This window comes from Ranitomeya imitator, chromosome 4 (genome assembly GCF_032444005.1).
Source record: "Ranitomeya imitator isolate aRanImi1 chromosome 4, aRanImi1.pri, whole genome shotgun sequence".
Lineage (NCBI taxonomy): Eukaryota > Metazoa > Chordata > Amphibia > Anura > Dendrobatidae > Ranitomeya > Ranitomeya imitator.
The window spans coordinates 43,963,302-43,980,460 of record NC_091285.1 but is presented as its reverse complement, the minus strand read 5'-3'; the positions used below and the strand labels follow the sequence as shown (position 1 = coordinate 43,980,460).

General features: G+C 41.3%; 1 protein-coding gene across 2 annotated transcripts in view; it reads right to left on the bottom strand.

Annotated features, from left to right (window-relative positions):
* Window positions 1–3,810, bottom strand: part of LOC138675440 (leukotriene C4 synthase-like) — a 51,309-nt gene extending 47,499 nt beyond the window's left edge. Inside the window, exon 1 of one of the 2 annotated variants that reach the window (XM_069763610.1) lies at window positions 3,740–3,810. The gene's annotated coding sequence lies outside the window, so the exon portion shown is untranslated. The remainder of the gene's footprint in view (window positions 1–3,739) is intronic. The other variant, XM_069763611.1, reaches the window with a different exon arrangement.
* Window positions 3,811–17,159: the final 13,349 nt, after the last annotated feature.

The following is a 17,159-nucleotide window of genomic DNA, read 5'->3' as shown; positions in this document are numbered from 1 at the left end:
TGAATGATTTGCGGCTGCTAGACAGCCTGAATACATGTGGGGATTCCCTAAGAAACAAGCAATCCCTACATGTGTTCAGGCTGTCAAGCAGCCGCAAATCATGCAGCTGCGGGAACATAAAAGACGAGCACGCCCCAGATACTCGGAGAACACCCGAGCATGCTCGGAAATCTCGAGTAACGAGCACACTCGCTCATCACTAATGATAATCAAGAGCCATGTAAATGTGGTTGGATATCAAAGAAAATTATGTCTGGACACTACCCCTAACGTCATGTCAAGTGGTATTCGGTAAAGAAGAAAGGTGTAATGGACATGTAAAGACAATAAATAATGCAATATAAACAAAAAAAAACAATGGATCTATGTAATAAAGTGCCATGTGCCTAGTCACTAGGTAAATTGGCTGACAAAAAAAGCATCCTATGGATAACATGACCGTATCGCCACAGTAGGCGGCTTCCTCAGGGGTCACACATTGTGATTACTTATAGAAAACAGGAAAAGTAATCTGTATGGCTGCAGAGCAGGTGCAGTTCTGGCATCATGTTAGTTTACACTTCATCCATTACTTACATCTATTCTTTAGAAGTCATGTAGAGCTGTGTGATAGCTGATGTTGGGGTGTCAGTACTCTGTGGTATACCTGATCTAATAGTAGTCCCGGTTCCAGGTTCATCGGTGATGTCCTGAATTTAAGAAACTGTCCCGCTGTCCCAGGAGGTCGGGGGTGTCTCGACTTTATAGTGTGCTCAGAACACAGATATTGCGCAAAATAATGGTGGAGCTAGAAGCCATCAGGTCTCTAGTCCAGCATTACGTCTATGGAAGGACTGAAGGCCCTGCCTGGACTTTTATATCATATAACATTCTCAGGTCTTGGTACTGGGCAGCTAAAAAGGGGAGCAGTGTGTATGTGTGTGTGTGTTGACATAGCAGAGTTGTGTGTGTTGATATACAGAGTTGTATTGGTGTAGCAGAGCTGTGGGTGTTGATGTAGCTAAGCTCTGTGTGTTGAAGAAGCAGACTGTGGTTGTGTTGATGTAGAAGATCTGTGTTAATGTAGAAGAGATGCCAGTGTTGATGTACCAGAAATGTGTGTGCATTAATGTAGCAGAGCTGTCATTGTTGATGTATCCAAGCTTTGTGTATTGATGTAGCAAACTGTGCTTGTGTTAATGTAGCAAAGCTGTGTTTGTGAGGATGTAGCAGTGCTGTGTGTTCATGTAGCACAACTATGGGTGCGTGGAGCTATGAGAGTATTATATTGTGTGTGGAAAGCTGTAGGTAACATCACATTGTGTTTGAGGTGTGTGTTGGAGGTATCTTACTTTGTCGAGTAATGTACTGTGGGGGCATAATTGTATGGCGGAGCAGTCGGGTTATAACGCTGTCTGTCGATGAGCTGTGGGGGTATCAAATTGTATAGGAGAGCTGTGGGGGCATCAAATTGTATAGGAGAGCTGTGGGGGTATCAAATTGTATAGGAGAGCTGTGGGGGCATCAAATTGTATAGGAGAGCTGTGGGGGTATCAAATTGTATAGGAGAGCTGTGGGGGCATCAAATTGTATAGGAGAGCTGTGGGGGCATCAAATTGTATAGGAGAGTTGTGGGGGCATCAAATTGTATAGGAGAGCTGTGGGAGATCAAATTGTATAGGAGAGCTGTGGGAGATCAAATTGTATAGTAGAGCTGTTGGGGCATCAAATTGTATAGGAGAGCTGTGGGGGCATCAAATTGTATAGGAGAGCTGTGGGGGCATCAAATTGTATAGGAGAGCTGTGGGAGATCAAATTGTATAGGAGAGCTGTGGTGGCATCAAATTGTATAGTAGAGCTGTGGGGGCATCAAATTGTATAGGAGAGCTGTGGGGGCATCAAATTGTATAGGAGAACTATGGGGTCATGAAATTGTATAGGAGAGCTGTGGGGGCATCAAATTGTATAGGAGAGCTGTGGGAGATCAAATTGTATAGGAGAGTTGTGGGGGCATCAAATTGTATAGTAGAGCTGTGGGGGCATCAAATTGTATAGGAGAGCTGTGGGGGCATCAAATTGTATAGGAGAGCTGTGGGGGCATCAAATTGCATAGGAGAGCTGTGGGGGCATCAAATTGTATAGGAGAGCTGTGGGGGTATCAAATTGTATAGGAGAGCTGTGGGGGCATCAAATTGTATAGGAGAGCTGTGGGGGTATCAAATTGTATAGGAGAGTTGTGGGGGCATCAAATTGTATAGGAGAGCTGTGGGAGATCAAATTGTATAGGAGAGCTGTGGGAGATCAAATTGTATAGTAGAGCTGTGGGGGCATCAAATTGTATAGGAGAGCTGTGGGGGCATCAAATTGTATAGGAGAGCTGTGGGGGCATCAAATTGTATAGGAGAGCTGTGGGAGATCAAATTGTATAGGAGAGCTGTGGGGGCATCAAATTGTATAGGAGAGCTGTGGGAGATCAAATTGTATAGGAGAGTTGTGGGGGCATCAAATTGTATAGGAGAGCTGTGGGGGCATCAAATTGTATAGGAGAACTATGGGGTCATGAAATTGTATAGGAGAGCTGTGGGGGCATCAAATTGTATAGGAGAGCTGTCTGAGATCAAATTGTATAGGAGAGTTGTGGGGGCATCAAATTGTATAGTAGAGCTGTGGGGGCATCAAATTGTATAGGAGAGCTGTGGGGGCATCAAATTGTATAGGAGAGCTGTGGGGGCATCAAATTGTATAGGAGAGCTGTGGGGGCATTATATTGTGTTTGAATAGCTGTGAGGGACATCATTCTTCACTGCCCCTCACACCATCCACCATCTACACTTCTGGGAAGCCCTGGGGATATACTTCACCTGTGGGAAGGTATACCATCTAGCTGCCATAACATCACCCCAGTGGACCCCTAAGCAGCGTCGGTCACCCTGACCGAATACCACAGGTGGCGTCACGAACATTATCCCTTTAAAGACCTTTCCCTTTTTACATCGGACCTCCCGAAGGCCACGGACCGGGTCATCCACCGTGACATCCCCCTTGAGAACCGAAGGACCCGGTACCGAGTACCCCTAGCCCTTGTGGGGCGCTCCAGTACCATACTGTGTCTGTTGTACACTGTGGGGGCCTTAACAGGGCTGCCATACTGCATGGGAACACTGAAGGGCTTCCTTAGGAGATCATTTATGTGTAGGCTTAACATAAAATAGAATTTGCCATGACACAAGCTGCAGTATGTGTCCCTCTTGGCTATCTTTTTGCTATCTTAGACAAGCTCATCCGGATCATTAAACAACCAACAAATTGATTTAAAAAAAATTGAATTGAATCCAAATTTGGGTTACTTGCTTGATGTGCATGTGGTACCTTGTGGGTCACAATGCAATCCCAATCACTATTTTTAACCTTGTATTCCCAGCCTTAAAGTGTTGCGAGTGGGGTAAAATAACAAATCTGTAGCAAAATTTTCAACATTTTGACACTAAAATCCTGGTGAAAAAGATTTGAGAAATTCCCTCTATGCTTCCAGGACTTTTTGTGCCAGATTTATGAATGGAGCAACGTCGAAAAAATCCGTCATTCGTTTCCAACTCATTCATTCATAATGTGAACACGTATTTAAAAAATTCAAAAATGAAATAGAAGCATTTCCCTGTATAACTCTGACCATTATCCAGAAGCACTGAGCGATTCTATGCATAAGCCAATTTATTCTAGGCACTTTATATAAAAGAGTTATAAAAATGTCACTGCTCACCTAGTCTCTCCAGGCTGGGGTCCACGTCCAGTAATGTGATACTATAAGAGAATGCTGCAAAGTGCTTTTATGAAGCAATACGCCACTGTGATATTGAAGGGCACGGAGCTCCCTCCTCTGTCCGGCCCACACAGCAGACCACCACTCCTATCTGGATTGAATTACATTATTAAAAAAAGATCAGAGGAAATCATTGGGGAGAAGAAACTCAACACACCATGTAATATGCAGTTTTCCAATCAATCCTTCAGGTTTAGAAACCTGTAGCAAATTCTGCTTCTCTTAGTTCTAAACATCCAAGAAACCTACGACCAATATTTCCTGCACAAGCAGAAGCCGAGCACTGGGAACTTTCACAATGCAGGCTTCACATGCCTCACATAGTTCTTTACTGCTCCGTCATGTAATTGCTTTTTTTTTTACATTTGCACAAGTAACGTAATTTCAGAGATTAAGGAAAGAAAAAAACATTGATAGAAAAAAAAAATGAAATACAGAATTTTAGTTTTTTTAGTTTTTTTAACCCCTTTACCACATCGTAATAGTACACTAATGTCGGACTCCCCCTTTCCGGGGCACATGACTGTTGATCTACACAGCTGACATGTGCCTGCAACAGCCGCCGGTGGAATCGCGATCAACCTGCGGCTGTTAGCTAGGTAAATTTGGTATCGCCGTGTTTAGAATCGCCCGATTGACCAATATAAAAAAAGAATTAATCCGATGGCTAAACGGCGTAACGAGAGAAAAATTTAAAATGTCAGAATTACGTTTTTTTGGTTGCCGATATATTGCAATAAAATGCAATAACTGGCGAGCAAAAGATCGCATCTACACCAAAATGGTATCAATAAAAACGTCAGCTCGGCGCTCAAAAAAATAAGCTATCACCCAGCCCCAGATCACAAAAAAAGGAGACGCTACAGGTCTTGGAAATGGCACCTTTTTTTTTAACAAATCTAGGATTTTTTTTTACCACTTAAATAAAAAAGAACAAAGATACGGTATGTTTTGTGTCTATGAACACGCAATGACCTGGAGAATCATAATAGCAGGACAGTTTTAGGATTTAGTGAAGATGGTAAAAAAGTTTTTTTTTAAAATGTGGAATTGCACTTTCTTTTGCAATTTCACCGCACTTGGCATTTTTTTCCTGTTTTCCAGTACATGATACGTTAAAACCAATGGTGTCGTTCAAAAGTACAACATGTCCCGCAAAAAGCAAGTGCTCACATGGCCATATTGATGGAAAAATAAAAAAGTTATGGCTTTGGGAAGAAAAAACTAAAATGAAAATACCTCTGGTGGTTAATAGAGTGCCCGCTAGGACCGTGGGGTACTCGGAACTTGGCCGGTTCTTAAAGGGATGTGTCACGGTGGCAGTGACCTGGTCCGTGGCCCTGGGCATCCAATAAAAGGGGGTGAATGGAAATGGAAATACAGTCTAATGTGTAATGTTCGTGACGCCACCTGTGGTACTCGGCCAGGGATGGCCGACACTGCTTAAAGGAGTCCTCTGGGGATGATGGTATTGCAGCAGAGGTGGTATAGCTCCCCACAGGTAGAGCTTAGTCCCCAGGGCTCCCGTTGCAGTTGGTAAGGACGATAGATGGTGAAGTTCAGGAAAGAATTGGAGGACACAAGCTTGCAGTCTCTTTACCTTTTACTGATGCATTTCAGGTACAGGTGGTCTTTTGAATCCGGGCAGCCTGAAAGTGATTCGGAATCCCCCTAGCCAGGTGGGGTTTACAAGCCTTCCTTACTGCGCTGTATTCTCAGTCCCTTGCTGCCTGAGGCTTCGTACAAGGTCCTCTCTCTCTTTCTCTCTCTGTCCTTTTAGGTAGACACTACCTGCATGGCAGGCAACTCGAGCCTTTTTACAGGTGTCCCTTCTCGTGGTGATTCCGGGCTCTATCTGCTGCTGTGCCTTCGGGTGTAATGGTGGCCAGGAGACTTGGAATCTCCTGCCCGCCGGTTTCTGCTGTGGGGCATACAGTTACCCTCACAACCTCGGAATTCCGGCCTCTGGTTTCTGCGCTTGATCCTGGAGTGAGCCCAATCGCAGCGTCACTCCAATCTCTCTCTCCTCCTGTGCTCCTTCTCCCTTCACTGTCTCCTACAGACTGTCTGACTCTCCTGTCAGGAGCTGCAGAGCCGCATGTCTGCTTAGCTCCAACTCTCCTCACAGACTCTCTTTTAACTCCTCCTCCAGCCAGGACATATAGGGAAGCTATCCTCAAACCGGGTCCAGAGCTCCCCCTTCTGACCCGGAGTCAGAACAGTGTTGTGTGTAAGTGTTACCTGTTAAAGGGATCCTCCTCGCTTCCAGGCATGGCATTACCCCCCCCCCCCCCTCCCCATGAGGAAGGCAATATCACTGTAACAACCGGCTTCCTGGGGTGTTACATTACACAAAATTGATGTTTTTCTATCTGAAACTGTACTCATCAGTCTAATTTGTTTTGTAAAAAGATTTTTTAGTTTTTTTCAGGTTTCCTCTGCAGTAGGTGTATTTCTATCAGTGTCTATCAGAGATTCAAATGCATGTAGAAAAGCCACGGAGACACCATCACGTGTTTCTCAATGCAAGCAATAAATAGCCAGGTCTTTCACCGGGAAGGAACAACCACGGGAAGGGCAGCATCCAAAAAGGAAAACCACCTATGCCAAAACATGGTATCCATCCACGGACAGCTGTTTCTAGGTATTTGCCCCTCATCAGTGTGGATTAGGAAACTGGCTATTAGGAGCAGTGTCTAGTAAAAGGACTATAAACATAAGGATGAATGACCTCGGGGAGATCAAAACATCCAACACCGCAGAGACACCATCACGTGTTTCTCAACACAGTGATCCAGAAGACTGCCCCAATCCCTTATGGGAAATATGCAAATGCATGTAGAAAAGCCGCGGAGACACCATTACGTGTTTCTCAACGCAAGCAATAAATAGCCAGGTCTTTCACCGGGAAGGAACAACCACGGGAAGGGCAGCATCCAAAAAGGAAAACCACCTATGCCAAAACATGGTATCCATCCACAGACAGCTGTTTCGGGGTATTTGCCCCTCATCAGTGTGGAGTAAGAAACTGGCTATTAGGAGCAGTGCCTAGTAAAAGGACTATAAACATAAGGATGAATGACTTTGTTTATAGTCCTTTTACTAGGCACTGCTCCTAATAGCCAGTTTCCTACTCCACAGTGATGAGGGGCAAATACCCGATAACGTTGTTGAATTGCGATTATAAGATCTATGCGAAAGTAATGGCGAATAGGATGCGTGATGTGATAGAGAGTGTGATTGGGGATGAACAGTGTTGTGCGGTGCCTGGGAGACGTATACATGAGTGCGTGTGTATGTTTGAGAGATTGTTTGTGGGACTGTATGAGTCGGAAGAAGAGTGTATTTGTTTTGAGTTTGGACTTTGAAAAGGCGTATGATCGGTTATCACATAGTTTTTTGTTCCGTGTATTATTGAGAATGGGGTTTCCGCCTGATTTTGTTTGGAGGGTGAGGAGCTTATATAAGGACATTTATAGTTGTGTTTTGATGAATGGTTCTGTGGGTAGAAGAGTGAATGTTGTTTCAGGTGTGCGACAAGGTTGTCCTTTGTCTCCTGTGGTTTTTACTTGTGCGATTGAACCGATTGAACCGTTGCTTTGTATGTTGAGGAAAGATAAAGTGATTAGAGGTGTACAAGTGCCAGGAGGTGGAGGGAGGGAATAGAAGGTTAGTGCTTATATGGATGATGTGTGTGTGTTGTGTGATTCAGAGTATTCTGTGAGGCGGGTGAAGTTATTAGCGTCTATTTTTTATGGTGCATCAGCATTTAAGGTGAATTGGGAGAAGAGTGAGTGTAAGCTTTTTGGGGGAGGGGTTTTAAGTAAGGATGTAGGAGTGAATGAAGTGACTGGGTCTATTACGGTTTTGGGGGTGAAATTTTCAGAGAGTTTGGATGGGAAAGAAAGTTGGGATGATGCGAAAGGAAAGGTTAAGCGGAAGTTATGTTTTTGAAAGATGAGAAGTCTTTCATTTTTTGGAAAAATCTTAGTTATTAAAAGTGTGATTTTGCCTATTTTCTTATATATTGCAGTGGTCTTTCCGCCGGGGTATATGTGTATGAGAGGGTTAAATAGGATTCTGTTTGTGTTTTTGTGGAATTCTCGAATGGAGAGGACTAGGAGGGAGGTTTTGGTGAAACGTTTAGAAAAAGGTGGGTTGGGTTTTCCAAACCTTGAGATGTTTTTTGGTGTAAATATTGTGGTTTTTGTGTTGAGGGTGATTAGGATGGATGGGAAGTTTTCTTGTCTGTGTAGGTTTTTGTTTGGGGCGTATTTATTTCGTTTTGAGTTGGCGAGAGAGGGATCTGAGGTATCCGGTTGCTTTTGACATGCCTAGATGGTATGTGTGGGTTTATAAATTTTTGGTGAAGTATGAGTTGTGTGATGTGGATGTTAGAGTGTGGAATAAACATGGTTAGAGGGAATGATATAGAAAAAGTATGGAAGAAAGTGCGGTTGGACGGTATGACGAATAGGCAGAGTGAGATTGTGTGGCAGTCTTTGCATGGAGTGTTACCAGTTAGAGAATTTCAGAAGAATTGTGGGTTGGGGAGAAATGATATGTGTCCGAGAGGTGGGTGTGGTGGAAGGGAAAGTGTAATACATGTGTTTTGGAATTGTCATTATGCTAGGGAGGTGATTGGAAGAATGGGACCGTTGTGTAAAGAATTGTGTGGTGTGAGCTTGTTATCTTTCGAGTTGTTCATGTTTGGCTTGGGAATGTGTGATGGAGTGAAGGAGAGAGTGTTGTGGTTAATAGTTGCATGTATAAAGGAAGTATTATGGGATGTGAGGAATGTGTATGGTTTTAAGAGAAAGGAATTTGTAGTAAAGAAGAGTCTAAAAGTGATTTTGGGGAAGATGTATGTGTGTTTTCTATGGGATAAAAGGAGAAGGGGGGAGGTGGATACCAAAGGGATTTGGAAGGTGAAGAAGTGGAGATACCTTGTAAATATGTCTTGATTTGTTTTTTTCTGATGTTGTATTAAACTGAAATTTTCCGATGATGATGGGAACAGCTTTTGTGTTTTGGATTTGATGCAGCTGTTTGGGATTTTTCTTTGGTCTTGGATTTCTGGGCCGTGGATTTTCCCATCTGAGGGAAAAAAAAGAAAAGAAACAGCTGTCTGTGGATGGATACCATGTTTTGGCATAGGTGGTTTTCCTTTTTGGATGCTGTCTTTCCCGTGGTTGTTCTTCCCGGTGAAAGACCTGGCTATTTATTGCTTTCATTGAGAAACACGTGATGGTGTCTCCGCGGCTTTTCTACATGCATTTGCATATTTCCCATAAGGGATGGGGGCAGTGTTCTGGATCACTGCGTTGAGAAACACGTGATGGTGTCTCCGCGGTGTTGGATGTTTTGATCTCCCCGAGGTCATTCATCCTTATGTCTATTGTAAAAAAAAAAGTAGACTTTAAAATTAAAAAAAAAAGAAATGGTTAGTCGTGAAAGGATAAAATCTAATAGTACACTAGGCGAATGTATCATTAGAACAGAAAAATAGTGTAATTTCTGCTTTATCTGCAACTAGGATAGAAAGCAGCAAAATGTATAGAAAATGAAAGTTCTAGAGCCTACGTTAAAGGTCAAAGGACCAAGTCCGCAACTCCCTCCCCACCCCCGTCATTTTGACAATGTGTCATCCACATAGTTTTCTGACTGTGGAATATTTATTAGGTCTTTTAGAATATCTTTATTCCGATCATGCATAAAAGTTGAAGAAAATGATCATAAATAAATGACTTAATAATCATGCCCACGAAAAAGGAATGCAGTAATTTCCTATGTGCAGAAACAAAAGGCTTATGCGCACACAACGTCTTTTAATCACACCGAGTTTAGCAAGCTGAAGACACTTAAGACACAATAACAATTTTTTTTCCTAAATCGCCTTTTGTATCAATTCTTTGGCTTTTACTGAGAGTTTTCCTGATCTTTTGGACTGCTGTCGGTGTTTTTAGAAGGTTTTCTAAATGGTTTTTCGAGAGTCTTTTTGCTGTTGTTTTCACGTTAGTTTTTTCACTCTATAATGTAAGAAACCACAAATACTGGGATAAAAAAAATAATCACCAAATACTCAATGTGTGCACATGGCCCAAGTGGTTAAAAGATGTTCAAAAGCCGAAAAATATGAGCAGCAAGTGCTTTTTTTTTTACATAAAATTGCTTATGTTCATTCTATTGAACTCTTTTGATACATTTTACAGATGGTTTCCTCGTAGAATCTGCCTGAAAAAGAAATTGTGTGGACAAAGCCTTGTTGTCTTTCTTCAGTAACCTGGGTGTTTGAGGCCTTTATAATGCTGTTAATACAATCCCTCTGTCTCCAGACAACGTGCATATTCTTAGCAGCACATCCCCCATTTACAAGGAGCAACGTGCTGACAAACAGCGATAGTTTTCGTGCCAACATACACGATCCAATCAGCAGGGGAAAAATAATTTTTCAGTTACTCAGCAGGATGTTTACACGGGCTGATTGTTATCAAAAACGAGAGTTTTACGAAATGAGCTATGAACAATAAAAAAAAATAAAAGTTTAAAGAGGTTGTCCACTACTCAGATGACGCCATCTCAATCCCTATGTTTTCCGCTTGTAAAATTATAACACCTACACTCACTTCTGGTGCCAGCGCCATTCTAGCGGCACTGGCTCTCCCAGGACTCGCATGACATTATTATGTCACACAATCCCTGTGGCCAATGAGCGGCCGCTTCACTCTTACCGCCTTCAGACAAATCACGCATATCAGGAGGAAGTTGAGAGTGAAGCCAGTGCTGATTGTCCACAGGAATCATATGATAATGTTCTCTCCCCGGCAAAGCCAATATCGAGACCTCTGAAATGGCGCCAGCACTGAAGGGGAGTATAGGTGTTATACAAGAGGGAAACAGTGATTGAGAAGGGGTTGCTCGAGTAGAGGAAAATCCCTTTAATTCTTACCCTTCAAGACCAATTTTAATTTTTGGGCTTTTGCTATTATCTCCTCTTCTCACAAGAGCCACAACTTTTTTTTTTATTTTTCATCGACACAGCCGTAGGAGTATATTGTCTTTTTGTGGGACCCGTTGTAGTTTTGGCACCATTCATATCACCATATCATGAGGGGAAAAAAATCCAAACGCAATGAAATGGTGAAAACAAATCACAGCTCTGCCATTGTTTTTATTTTTCTCTTGGTTTTACGGTGTTAATTGTACAGTAAAAATTACCTGGCTAGATGCTTTTTCAGCTAAATAACGTTTATGGTGATACTTAGCTTGGAGGGTTTGTATTTTAATTTAAGAGGTGAAAAAATAATCAGAAATTTGTAAAGAAAAAAAAGAAGAAAAAATAGTTTCTGTCACCTTTCTGTCAACGTTTTTACTTTTCTGTTGATGGAGCAGTGTGGCTTCTTTATATGTGGTGAGCTGACAGTTTTATTGACACCAATTTGTCACCATCATGGTTTTATTGATTTTTATTGCATTTTTTTAAGTATTTCATTGTATACTTGCCAAAAAATGTAATTCTGGCTTTTTGATTTGTATCCTTTTTATGGTGTTTACTGTTTGAGTTAATTAATTTTATGTTTTGATACATCAAACTTTTACAGATGTGGAGATACTAAATATGCTTATTTTTTATTATTTTCTTTATTTTTAATAAGGGAAAAGAGGGATGATTCTAATTTTTACTTAACTTTTTATTTTATTTTTTACTTTTTTTATTATTTACTTTATTTTTAATTCTCCTTTATGGATTTGAACCTACAATTTTATAATCTCTTGGTCTAATCTGACCAGAGCTCCTTCTTCCACATGTTTGGTGTCTCCCAGGTGGCTTGTTGCAAACTTGCAAACGACACTTTTTATGGATATCTTTGAGAAATGGCTTTCTTCTTGCCACTCTTCCATAAAGGCCAGATTTGTGCAGTGTACGACTGAGGCTGCCGTCACACTAGCAGTATTTGGTCAGTATTTTACATCAGTATTTCTCAGCCAAAACCAGGAGTGGAACAAATAGAGGAAAAGTATAATAGAAACATATGCACAACTTCTGCATTTATCACCCACTCCTGGTTTTGGCTGAGAAATACTGATGTAAAATACTGACCAAATACTGCTAGTGTGACGGCAGCCTGATTGTTGTCTTATGGACAGACTGTCCCACCTCAGCTGTAGACAGGTACGGCCTGGGACTGAAATTCAGCAAAAGTTTGGACACACCTTCTCATTTAAAGATTTTACTGTATTTTCATGACTATGAAAATTGTACATTCACACTGAAGGCATCAAAACTATGAATTAACACATATGGAATTATATCCTTAACAAAAAAGTGTGAAACAACTGAAATTATGTCTTATACTCTAAGTTCTTCAAAGTAGCCACCTTTAGCTTTGATGACAGCTTTGCACACTCTTGGCATTCTCTTGATGAGCTTCAAGAGGTAGTCACCGGAAATGGTTTTCACTTCACAGGTGTGCACTGTCAGGTTTGATAAGTGGGATTTCCTGCCTTATAAATGGGGTTGGGACCATCAGTTGTGTTGAGCAAGAGTCTGGTGGAAGTATATAATTCCACATGTGTTAATTCATAGTTTTGATGCCTTCAGTGTGAATTTACAATTTTCATAGTTATGAAAATACAGAAAAATCTTTAAATGAGAAGGTGTGTCCAAACTTTTGATCTGTACTGTACATACACACATACAGTAGTATGTAGAATCAGTGTGATATAATGTACTATTTGTACTTACATCTTCCTACTCTTGTTGGTTTAAATTAAATCAATGGTACAATGTCAAAAAAACAGAAGAGCACATTATAAAAGTCACATTTGGCAAGGCAGGATCCTACATGTTCCCATCTTCATGCCAAGTGATAGCGTCTTTCCCATCACAACAGGAAATACCAGAAACATGAACAAAGATGTGTTCAATATTAAAAAGATGATTGTGCGATGGCACAGAAAATAAAAGAACAGTAACGACCATAGAACCAGGAAGGAAAAACAAGAAGAAAATGGCATGCTTGAAGCAGCACACAGATGTAGTTAGCAAAATCCACAGCATGTTATAACATAATGTGAACAGACTCTACTATCATCTTATGATATTTACAGAAAAAAATGATTATCCAGAGCAGATGTAGTTTTTAAAATCTATTGCAGACTGTGCTGTAGTGAGAACAGGCTCAAATAACATTTCATGATACTAGCAGCAAACAATGTGTTAACCAGCAGCAGATGCAAGAAATGTGAAGAAACTTTAATAACTGCTCATGATGCTTACAGCAAATGATGGCTTAACAAGAGCACATTAAAGAGAAGGATTACATAGTAGATTGTAACATAGTGAGAACAGTCTTTAATAACAGTACACATAGTACATGATTCTAGCATCAAACAATGGGCCAGCAGCAGATGCAAGTAATGTGAACAGTCCCAAATATCAGTTTGTGATGCTCACTGTTGTGACCTGGTGGTCAGGACAATAATGGACCTGGTGGTTAAGAGCACACGGAATGACCTGATAGTTACTGATAATAAGGACGAGCTCTGGGACGTGGGAACTCTGCTGACCGCAATCCCTAAACCTATCAAACACACTAGAAATAGCCGTGGATTGCGCCTAACGCTCCCTATGCAACTCGGCACAGCCTAAGAAACTAGCTAGCCCTGAAGATAGAAAAATAAAGCCTACCTTGCCTCAGAGAAATTCCCCAAAGGAAAAGGCAGCCCCCCACATATAATGACTGTGAGTAAAGATGAAAATACAAACACAGAGATGAAATAGATTTAGCAAAGTGAGGCCCGACTTACTGAACAGACCGAGGATAGGAAAGGTTACTTTGCGGTCAGCACAAAAACCTACAAAAAGACCACGCAGAGGGCACAAAAAGACCCTCCGCACCGACTCACGGTGCGGAGGCGCTCCCTCTGCGTCCCAGAGCTTCCAGCAAGCAAGACAACAAATTAAATAGCAAGCTGGTCAGAAAAATAACAAACCAAAGAAATACAAGCTGGAACTTAGCTTCTGATGGGAAGACAGGTCACAAGAACGATCCAGGAGTGAACAGACCAATACTGGAACATTGACAGGTGGCATGGAGCAAAGATCTAAGTGGAGTTAAATAGAGCAGCAGCTAACGAATTAACCTCGTCACCTGTGAAACTCAGAAACACCCACCAGAGGAAGTCCATGGACAGAACAAGCCGAAGTACCATTCATGACCACAGGAGGGAGCCCGACAACAGAATTCACAACAGCTCACAGCAAATGATGGATTAACCAGCAGCAGATGTAAATGATGGAGATCACAGAAATCTGAGGAGTTGATAGCAACAGAAGAAATAAGATTGTGGCAATCTCCAAACAAATGGCTACTTAAACGAATTTAAAAACAAACAAATGGCTACTGAACATGAGCTTCTCTTATAAGGCCTTTCCTTGGTAGATGATGTCACTGAGAAATGCCAGGCCACAATAAGTTTCTACATTAAGCACAGAAAAGGGCAACAGTCATTGGGCAAGGGCGCATAGCTAGGGTCTAAAAAAAAAGAGACAGGTGGGTAACATCCAAGTGTCTATTGTTGTCTGTAGTTCAGACCTCACATTGACGGTGCTGCAGCCAATCAGCTGCACCTCGTCAGTGCAAAGTGTGAGATTAATTTGGCTGTGTGAGAGGCATCTGACCGGGATCGAAGAAGTATCATTTCTCCTTGCAGATAGAGACATGTTAAGCATGCCGAGATGAGGAGACTTAAAGCCGCAATGCTCCTTTGGGAAATATGCATATTGTCTCTTCAGAGAGGAAGAGGACTAGAACTCTAGTGCCACACTCTAGATCTCACACTTTCTACTGACGAGGGGCAGTAACCCAAAACACAGTGTCTGCAAAGTGAGATTCTGGTTTGGCTATTATCCTAAGTCATGTGACAAGGCTCGTTAAAGGGTTGACATTGACTGTTAGGATTGCTACTTCCAATAGGTGGCACTAGAGTTCTAGTCCTCTTCCTCTCTGAAGAGACAATGTGCATATTTCCCAGAGGAGCATTGTGGCTTTAAGTCTTCTCATCTCGGTATGCTTAACATATCACTCTCCGCAAGGAGAAACAATAATTCTTGGATCCCGGTCAGACGCCTCTCAATCAGCCAAATCAGATCTCATACTTTGCGCTGATGAGAGGCTGTACCCTGAAACACAGTGTCTGTAAATTAAGATTCTATTTTAGGTTTTATTCTAAGTCATGTGACAAGGCTCGTCAAAGGGTCAACATTGACATTTAGGATTGCTACTTCCAATAGGTGGCACTAGAGTTCTAGTTCTCTTCCTCTCTGAAGAGACAATGTGGAAGTCAACTTGTAACTTACGAGCACCTTCCATGGAATGTACTATACTGCATAGGTTGGTGTCATCTTCTAAAATAGAAACAACACTATTACTCCTGTCTTTTATATAATTAATAAATAAATAAATAAGTTGAATAGTAATGGACACTGATTCTTGGGGTACACCACTTATAACTAGAGACAATTTAGCAGCAGCTATTCACTACAACTCTTTGGGTGACCTCTTAGAGCCAGTTTTTGATCTAATGGTAATTACAAACATTTCTTTCCAAGCCGAGAGACCATAATTTACCTGTTATGGACGAAGTTATGGATTAGATAAATCAAAATTATTGAAACATCCTTCACTGTATTTAGATAAATTAATTAGTGAGTAGCTGGCAGCTTCTGGAAGAGGAAACCATTACTGTGTACTTCCTCGTTATCAAAGAGGTGGTACCTCAAAAGTTAAGATAATTGCCCCTAATAGAGACCCATCTGTAGCATCACATGGCACCATGGAAATGTAATATTTCCATGCCATTCCTATAATAATCCAATGTCAACACTATCCATGGATATATTTGTGATCAGGAGACATAATCACTTCTGTGGGTCCCAGCACCCTAATTTTCAGCCTTGAGAAACAACAGAAGCTTAATCCAAATTATGGATATATCTTAGTTATGTTTAGGATGGTGAAAATATGCTCGGAAATATGGCACTTTTCATACACTACTTATATTTATCATGGAATTCTTGAAAATGGGCTATATACCTGTAGCGCAAAAAACGTGATGTGATAGAGAAATTATAAGATCAGATTTGAATTCAGCACCCTCAAATTAGTCTAAAACTGTTCTTAAAGTCCATGCCAGAAAACATTTTTTTTGTTGTAGACCAGTGTTATGGCTTACAGTCAATGAAAACCCTGCTACATAGTTTGGTCGCAGAAGAAACTTGTGAGAGTAGATTATATGGGGTTATTCAACTTTATCTTCACAGATTATGAGGTACATGCATCAGCTTCTTAATACAGCATAACAGGAAGCCTGAAAGACCTTTTACCAGAGAGAAAGTGAAACTAAAGTACAAGTATATGCATTACATTCAACTAAGCATACTGTTGTGGGCAAAAGTATTGACACCCCTGCAATTCTGTCAGATAATACTCAGTTTCTTTCTGAAAATGATTGCAATCACAAATTTTTTGGTATCATTATCTTCATTTAATTTGTCTTAAATGAAAAAAACATAAAATAGAATGAAGCAAAAAGCAAAACATTGATCATTTCACACAAAACTGCATAAATGGGCCAGACAAAAGTATTGGCACCCTCAGCCTAATTCTTGGTTGCACAACCTTTAGCCAAAATAACTGCGATCAACCGCTTCCGGTAACCATCAATGAGTTTCTTACAATGCTCTGCTGGAATTTTAGACCATTCTTCTTTGGCAAACTGCTCCAGGTCCCTGATATTTGAAGGGTACCTTCTCCAAACTGCCATTTTTAGATCTCTCCACAGGTGTTCTATGGGATTCAGGTCTGGACTCATTGCTGGCCACCTTAGAAGTCTCCAGTGCTTTCTCTCAAACCATTTTCTAGTGCTTTTTGAAGTGTGTTTTGGGTCATTGTCCTGCTGGAAGACCCATGACCTGAGGGAGACCTTTCTCACACTGGGCCCTACATTATGCTGCAAAATTTGTTGGTATTCTTCAGACTTCATAATGCCATGCACACGGTCAAGCAGTCCAGTGCCAGAGGCAGCAAAGCAACCCCATAACATCAGGGAACTTCCGCCATGTTTGACTGTAGAGATGTTCTTTTCTTTGAATGCCTCTTTTTTTCTCCTGTAAACTCTATGTTGATGCCTTTGCCCAAAAAGCTCTACTTTTGTCTCATCTGACCAGAGAACATTCTTCCAAAACGTTTTAGGCTTTTTCAGGTAAGTTTTGGCAAACTTCAGCCTGGCTTTTTAATGTCTCGGGGTAAGAAGTGGGGTCTTCCTGGGTCTCCTACTATACAGTCCCTTTTCATTC